This window comes from Eurosta solidaginis, chromosome X (assembly GCF_040869045.1).
Source record: "Eurosta solidaginis isolate ZX-2024a chromosome X, ASM4086904v1, whole genome shotgun sequence".
Lineage (NCBI taxonomy): Eukaryota > Metazoa > Arthropoda > Insecta > Diptera > Tephritidae > Eurosta > Eurosta solidaginis.
In genome coordinates this window covers 170127752-170136731 of record NC_090324.1, presented here as the reverse complement: position 1 = coordinate 170136731, position 8980 = coordinate 170127752, and the positions used below count along the sequence as shown (strand labels likewise).

General features: G+C 35.0%; 1 pseudogene; it reads right to left on the bottom strand.

Annotated features, from left to right (window-relative positions):
* Window positions 1-641: 641 nt before the first annotated feature.
* Window positions 642-7743, bottom strand: LOC137235247 (nuclear pore complex protein Nup160 homolog; annotated as a pseudogene).
* Between the last annotated feature and the right edge of the window lie 1237 nt (window positions 7744-8980).

Genomic DNA, 8980 nt, shown 5'->3' with positions numbered 1-8980 from the left:
AATTCTTAACAAAACCAGGCTAAACGATAACGTTAACTACCAAAAAAACATAAGTTATTTTACGATGCTTTCATGGATCGATTTACACTTAAATACCGATTAAATTTTTTTTTAAGTTTTCACATTTTTTAGTTTAAAATGCGATACATACGTTCAGAGGAATAATTTTACATTGAGGGTACTTCATGCAATTTTCTTCCTTCAAAATTTGCAATAATAAACGTACATAGGTACTCATAGTAATTTTTTGTTTTGAGTTATGTGATTACAATATTTATAAGGACCATTTATTTGATGGTATTGGTACTATCAGTTAAATTCATCAGCAAATATTTATATTCGAAATATTTTTTGTTATACATCTATCTTATAAATTTTGGTTAAAAATTATTGACAAATTCGTTGCAATTAAATTGCTTTAAAAATCTTTGCAAACTTTACGAGATTGTTGAATATTATTTTAATTAGATCATAAAAAGCTTAGATTAGTAACGTAGGAAAAAACTTAGAATTATTTTAGTTAAATTCATCACAAATATTTATATTCAAAATACTTTTTTGCTATACATTGCAATTATATTGCGTTAAAAATCTTTGCAAACTTTATTGTTGAATATTATTTTAATTAGAGCATAATTTTAATTAGGCATAAAAAGCTTAGAATAGGAACGTAGGATAAAACTGAGAATTATTAGGTTCTTATATGGTTTTTAATCAAGATTATTTCAGTGTGTCTTCAGATAGTTTAACTTACAAAAGCTAAAATATAATTTACATAAATTAGTAATTACTTAAGCCAAGGATAGTTGTTGTCTTTGACTTGATTGTTCTTTTTGGTATGCCATTTGAATTTTGTCACCCGCTGTGCGTTGCGCTGTTTCAATATAAGTTTGTATAATATCTTCTAACTCGGCAAGCACCTGAGAATTACAAATCAGACATGTAAGTTTTCTATGTGTATTAATTTATTTAAATACCTGCTTATATTCAATACCTGCATCGGCAATTAATCTTAGACCATACAACAAAAGGTCCGAGTTATTTACTGGCAGGCACATATCCTGATTTGTGACGGCAATGGCATGTTTAAAACTGAAATATTCACTTCCAGCACCCAACATAGCGCTAATCATTTCCCGTGTCAATTCGGCAGCTTCAAGTAAGCGGCTATATTTGACAAACAAATGCAAAATCTCCATGCAGTTTGCTTTCTGCAAAGAAACATTTTAAATTCTCCGATTAGCAATGGAAATATTTTTGAACGTCTTTTTGAATTGGTCTCATCACGTATATCTTAACTTTTCCTAATTTATATTTGCCATAAAATAAAGATTTGTATGCAGAGAGGCATACGAGCCCACATACCTTATAATCATTATAAAGCCACTGCGGCACAAAAGCATTGAGAACAAGCATCTTATTCACCACAGATTTACGAATGAGTGTTGAGTTTTCCAATTCATTGTCATAAATGAGTTTCTGCAGCAGAGACCAAGCCATATCAGCAGCTTTATTTCGATGCGGTAAATCTTAGATGTTTTACAACAAAAAAAAAACAATGTTTTATATTTATTATCAGGTTAGAAATAAGAAATCCAATTACCAGCCAAATCGTTTTCCTTTAACCATGCCCACGCCTCATTAGGACCCTCCTCTGTAATGCGCACACAAGCACCAGTTAAACTATCAAATATTGGCAGTGATGATGTCTCGCAACCATTAGCCAACTTCAATGCAGCCAATTCTTGGGGTCCGGCATTTATAAAGGTTTGCACATCTTTTCGATTATCAGCTAAACGTACTAGCGCTTCAGTTTGCAACAGCTCTCGTTTGATATCTTTTATTTCTAAAACAACAACTTGTTCACGCAAAACATGAATATCTGGTCCACAATTTAATGTAGACGAATCATTGACAGCATGCGTTGATGTTGGCGTTGGTTGAGGTGGTGCATCATCTAAACCATTAACAGGTTTAGCAATCCAACGATAACGACGATCAATAAGGTGTAATGAATTGATACAAACCAAAAGAGATGCACAACGCTTTTCCATAGAAACAACGGTATCGCTTCTTCATACATAATAGCAGAAGCTGCAAGAAAAAAGATTAAAAATCACTGTTTTCAACTGTCCACTACACCTTTTCCAGTTTAAGTTTAGAAATTTACAACTCAAGTTCAGAAAATTGCAATTCAAGTTCAGAAAATTACAACTCAAGCTCAGAATTTTCATTTCAAGTTCAGAAAATTAAATTTCAAATTCAGAAAATTACAGTTCGAATTCAGAAATTTATAAGTAGGGTGTTAATTTTCAAAAGTTATTTTAATTAATTAATTTTATACTTATATGTTACTTGCGGAAATGTTGATGCTTCGTTGACTATGTTGCCAAAATGGTGGCTTCGGTACCCCAAGTGTGGCTAGTGTACCTCAAGTTTTCTTCAAGGTGTGTACATTCCGAATCTTGAAATCAAATGGAGGATAATTCTTTCCAACAAGTGCAAGATGACGCTACGGCCAAGAAAGTATTTCAGTCGAAATAGCAGTTTGGAAGCAGTAGAGTAGCGAAGGTGGAGGAAGACTTGACCTCTCATGGTGCTCCCAATCACCGTCAGTTACCGCGAAACGGAAAGCTGGCATGATTTGTTACGAAACTGCCAAATCGCGATTAAGTGCCAATTCATGATGAATGATGATAATGGCGTATAAGTTGAGATATTTTGACATATGGCGCCAAGATCTATGCAGACAGTACCTATACGTTACTTCCGTGAGTGTGGACGCTCCGTTGACTGTTTAAGTGGTCATATCTTCGTCATCACTGCTGTCATACTCAGTGCAGATCAATGGTTGTGACGCTAAGAATATAGCTGGATGGCATTGCAATTGCTCCTTATGAGCGAGAGTTTTTTTCTTCGCTACCTCGCAAAATTGATTTAAACGAGTTAAGATGTCCAAAGCTTCCTTAACACATAGATACCATCTTAGATACATTTATTTCCATCGGATGAAAAAAAAAAATATCCGACAAATTTTCTTGAACTTGAATTGTAATTTTCTGAACTTGAATTGCAATTTTCTGAATTTAAATTGGAATTTCTGAATTGTAATTTTCTGAATTTGAATTGTAAATTTCTGAATTTAAATTGGAATTTCTGAACTTGAATGGAAAATTCTGAACATGAATTTTAAATTTCTGAACTTGAATTGTAAATGTCTGAATTTAAATTGGAAATTCTGAACTTGAATTGTAATTTTCTGAATTTGAATTGTAAATTTCTGAATTTAAATTGGAATTTCTGAACTTGAATGGAAAATTCTGAACATGAATTGTAAATTTCTGAATTTAAATTGGAATTTCTGAACTTGAATGGAAAATTCTGAACATGAATTGTAAATTTCTGAACTTGAATTGTAAATTTCTAAATTTAAATTGGAAATTCTGAACTTTAATTGTAATTTTCTGAACTTAAACTGGAAAAGGTGTAGAACTGAAATTAGATCGAATCATCCTATATCACCGATAAGACCTTTTAATCAAAAAGCCTTATATTCAAAATTAGTTTATAAAAATTTTTATGCATACCTTTTCTCATATTACCATTATTCATATGAACGGCATATAAAAAATCATATACTTCATTTTGATCAATCACTAAAGAGCGTGCACGTGATTCTATAATATTTTCGAATTCCTCATGCAATCCAACATAGGGAAAATGCATTAACAAATCAAGTTTTTTGCGGTTGAATAATGTTATAACCAATTGACGTGGACAATCTTTGCGTCGCGATAATTCTGCATTATAGATTAGCGAGTGGTAAGCCATTGAAATAATATGATCCAATGCATTATGTTGTTCAAATAATTGTATGACTTTTAGGTAATAATGCGTTATGACTTGATTATTTATATTACTATCTAAGTCATTACCACCACAACCACCACCATCTGCACCAAGCATGGATAAATGTTCCGTGCGTTTGGCTAGTGGTGCACTCTTCAGAATTTTATCGGTTAGAAATTGTTCACGTAAAACACCTTTCGCTGATTGCAGAAAGAGCTCATATGCTTTATATGATTCACCACAATCCAGTAAAGATACCGCCAGTACGAATTGCCCTAAAAAAGACGAAATCATAAATAAATAAGAGATTTGGGTAGTGTGCTGGCCTAACTTGTTCGATGAAAAGTCCATACAACTCCCATGACAAGTTTACTTACTGGAACAAATATTCCATTCACACCAATTGCTTAGCAAACGCACATAGCCCTGAATGATGATATGCTGACAAGTATCAAATAACCATTCGCCAAATACAACTGTTGTCCAACTAATGCCCAAACCACGCATTAATGGGTAATTGGATATACTAAATTATCCTTCGGCATTTGTCCATAATGCCCAAATTCTACTTTCCGCAACAGCAAAATCTGCTAAATCTAATAGTGGCGCAGGTATATTCTTACGATAAATTAAACTCAATCCAGGCGAATTTCCAGCGTCTGTGTGTATGTCTATGCATACAAATTCAGATTTGGTAGCGTACGACAAGAATGCGCAAACAGATGTATCATTTATTTTGCGTAGGGCACTAAGTTGAGCTGTACAGACAAAAAACAAAAAATATATATATGTGTATTATTTTAAAGTGTGTATAGGAAAATTTCAAAAACCGTTTTTCAACTCACGTCCTTGGGTTCGAGCCCTACTACTATCGCGTACGCATTCAATTGATGAGACACATTGAAAACTTGTCGTTGACCATACGCGTAATTGATCATCACGATATAAAGCCAATAAATATATTTGACCATTAATATAACTAAATACTAGCGAATTGGCATGATTTGCATCAGAGAAGTCACTTTTGCCACTGTTGAATAATAAGTAGCCAAAATTAAATTAAGACTTATTGTTCTTTGGTTTAAATAACTTACGTAAATGCGTTCTTAAGGTTTGAAAATAAACGGGGCATGATATTATTCTCCTTCAATGGTTGAGATGTTGCATGACCAGTTTCACAATTCATTATATATAAAACTAATTCAGATTGACAGGCTAAAGCGAAATAAGCTTCGACACCACTAGGCGATAGAAAACTAATTGCAGCGTGTGGTACAGCGCACGTAGCAGCATTTTGTGTATCAATAACATAAAAACTGCTTGGATCGCGTACAAATGAGTTATTGGCATCATGAGAAATAGAAAATGTTTGAGACTCATTAAAATCTATAGAAATCCCTCCACTTGTTGCTTGCACATTGCTTTTTCCATTCTGCAAGTTAGTATTATTTGGCCCACTATCGGCCAATGTATCTGGATGCGGAAAGTGTATGTGATGTAGACTACAAACTGTTGTTACCAAAATTGTTACATGTCGAACTTGTTCAGTTATGGAAACATTTAGTACGGGAATGTCTGAAAATTTGTAACGTACATTATTTTTGTACAATGTAAAGTCTAGACACACTTCTGACAGTTCCAGGATATCTTCGTAGATTCGCCTAAAATAAATAATAATTAAGTAAAATTCCACACGGTCTCTTGCCAGAAACAGGAATGTTGACAAACGAAGTTTTTCATTTCAGTGTCAATTTAGCTAGCCAAAAAATTTAACTTGTCACTATGTCGAGGTCTGAATCAAAACGACGGTTTTTTCGAAAACAGTAAGCTGTAAACGCGTGACTTCACATCACTAAAATTTGTCATACCCATGTTTTTGACAAGGGGCTAGTATTTGGTTGATATGGATATGCAAATACACGTCCAAGAAATTAATCTACTTCTTAAGTTATACAGGACCGTGCATTACCTAATTTTTATCAAAACTTATCGAGGGGTATCAAACGATGCGTTTTGACCTCCGTAGTACAAAAGCGTTAACTAAAAATTTTGAATTCAAAATAACAGATCTTTGCACATAACACCATTTGCTGTTTAGTGGGCTTCGGTGGCGTTTTGAAATAATAACCTTTAGGTTCAACATAATTTTAGGATCAAATCGTTTCCGCGCAGAACTAATGTTGTTGTAGCGATAAGTGCAGGCCTTCCAGGACTTGAGGAGTGTTATCGATGTTGATGGTCCTTTACCAATTCTGGCCATCTCGGGAACGATTTGTTATGGCCACATGCGACCTTCTAGGCCATCCCACCCCCTAGATCCATGAGGAGTTCGGGGTCGCAGAGCCTCGGCTGTTTATGAAACAGGACTCGCCACGGATAGGTGAGGTTGACAATTGGGTTTGGAGAAGCTATGGTAATTCTTTACTTTAGCTCACAACTGCTAAAACTCGTCCAAAAATATTGCGAGGTGTCAAAGACGGGTTATGAACCCAGGACCACGAATCCGAAAGCGGAAATTAAATAATTAGTTTCTGTCAAAAGATATTTCCAAAACCGAAAAATGGCCCTGGGGAGTTCCGAAACCGGGGGTGGGATCCAAAGTAATTTTGCGCAGAACACCTTTCCTGGGTGGGTCCAACACCGGTTTGGAGACCAAAACTATATCTGCGCAAAACACTTTTACACAGCTTTTCTTGTGGGTTCAACAAAATCATCAATATTACAACAACCACATGAAAATTTTCTAATTTGTGATCCTGGGCCCAAAGCACGTCTTTTGACACCCCTCCCAATAATTTTGCACGAGTTTTAGCAGTTGTGAGCTAAAGTAAAGAATTACCCTATGATTTAATCAAATTATATATTTGAAACAATGGAAACAACTGAAAATTTGACACGAATACCACTCTTATGATTTGCCCAAGTGAATCTGATTCTCAGGCTCCAAATAGTATTTTTTTTAATATACTTGTGCATTATTTTTTTTTACAATGTAGCTATTGGTTACTGTTAATTATACTTACCAACAAAGGCTTTTAACTCATAGTCAACGCCACAAGATTTACCCGTATCGCCAGGCGCGGGTTGTAGTGACACAGAAACTGGACAATAAGGAGGAACTTCAAACGTTCAGTTTGTTGTGGCGGATATATTTGCTCATGCGCTAAATACAAGTCTTTACGAAATGTCAGACCAAGCACGTCCAAATCCTCACGTCCATATCTGAAAGCGGCAAGTACTTGTCCAACCACCTTGCGATCTATTTTCGGAATCGATGAAAACTACCCCGTCGATAGGATCAACATGTGAAATGTGGTCGACGAAATCACGATGGGACTTTTGGTGGTAAAGTTCCTTTAAACTTAATTCCTATTTTGGCATATAAATACTAATCATGCGTTGGTTAGGTGTATACACTCGAATTCTTAGAAATATTGCAATCACCACCTTCGTAATATTAAATATTTTTGGTTAATCTCTACACCAACCATTAATGATTTCGATTATTTAAATATGTTATATGTAAACGCACTTGGGCAACATTTTGTTTTTCCTTATTATTTATTCTTTTCCATACAAATTTAACACTTTCTGAACGTTTTAAGAAATTGACACGACTTAAATGTACACTCGAACTCTTATAAATATTGCAATCACCACCTTAACCTTCGTAATATTAAATATTTTTGGTTAATCTCTACACCAACCATTAATGATTTCGAGTATTTAAATATGTTATATGTAAATGCACTTGGGCAACATTTTGTTTATCCTTATTATTTAGCATGTAAGAAAAGGCAAGCATATATGTATCGGGCATTTCAATTAGGCCATCTCATTTTGCCATACTAACAATTGTGGAACAATGTGGGATATTTTGTTGTTGGTCGCCATTTTTGGTCACTAGATTTTTGCTGGGAAATTAACAATAAAGCAGTTTGATACACGCGAGCAAGCGAATAACACATGGCGCAGTCGGTATGAAAAATAATAGTGAAAACAAGAAGTGAAACAAAAAGTACGATAAAATCCGAGGATTCTGAGGACAGCGAGTAGTATTAAGAAGCAGATAACGAAATGGCTACAAATAATATAAGTAATTTTGACGTCCGGAGGCCAGACCCATTAAAACTCGTTAGTAATGTGGCCGAAAACTGGCCCGTGTTTAAACAAAATTTTGATATTTATGCTATTGCGATTGAATTGGATGGCAGGAAAGATCCACAGAAGGTGGGAATATTTTTAAACGCCTACGGAGCGGAAATAATAGAAATTTTTAATACATTAAGTTTGTCTGATGCGGACAAGAAAATCTACAAAACGGTATTTGGAGCTATTGAAAACTATTACACACCAAAGAAAAACGAGGTGTATGAAGCGTTCAGGTTTAATTCGAGACGGCAAGAGGAAAACGAGCTCTTTGACGCTGATAGGATGATTCGGGATAATATAGCTACGGACATAAACAGTAATATACTCCGTAAAAAATTACTAGAACAAAAAGATTTGACTTTACCTAAAGCAGTGGAAACGGCAAGGGCAGCCGAAATAGTAGAAAAACATGCAAATGATATGCAAAAAAAAAAAAATAAGAGCACTTCAGTATATGCTGTTAACGCAAAGTCAAAGCAGCGCCCAAATTACGGCAGAGGGCATTCCAATGCCCTTGGAACAACTAGCGAAAAAATAACAGAAAAGCCGGCTAGCAAAGAGAAGGGTGAGCGAATATTAACATAGCAAGTGTTATAAAGGCACACACGCATTTAGGAAATGTCCAGCATTTGGGCAAAAATGCAACAACTGCGGCCGTTACAATCACTTTAGCATTGCTTGTTATGCTTCAAAAGTTCACGAGTTAAGAGAGCCCACTATGCAAGCAGACGGAGACGACGAAATCGTTTTACATGAAATTGCTGGGTCATTTGTTCATCGAATGAGATGGTATGAGAAGATTCGCGTTAATGATTGTTTACTCAATTTTAAGCTAGACACTGGCGCCGATGTTAATGTTTTGCCGCATAGATATCTAAGAGCTCCGACACATAAGCAGTTTTTCATATAGATGAGTTTAACACAAGCTTATGCATTATGAGTAGATTGCACGTATTTTTATGGAGAACGGTAGAATGAG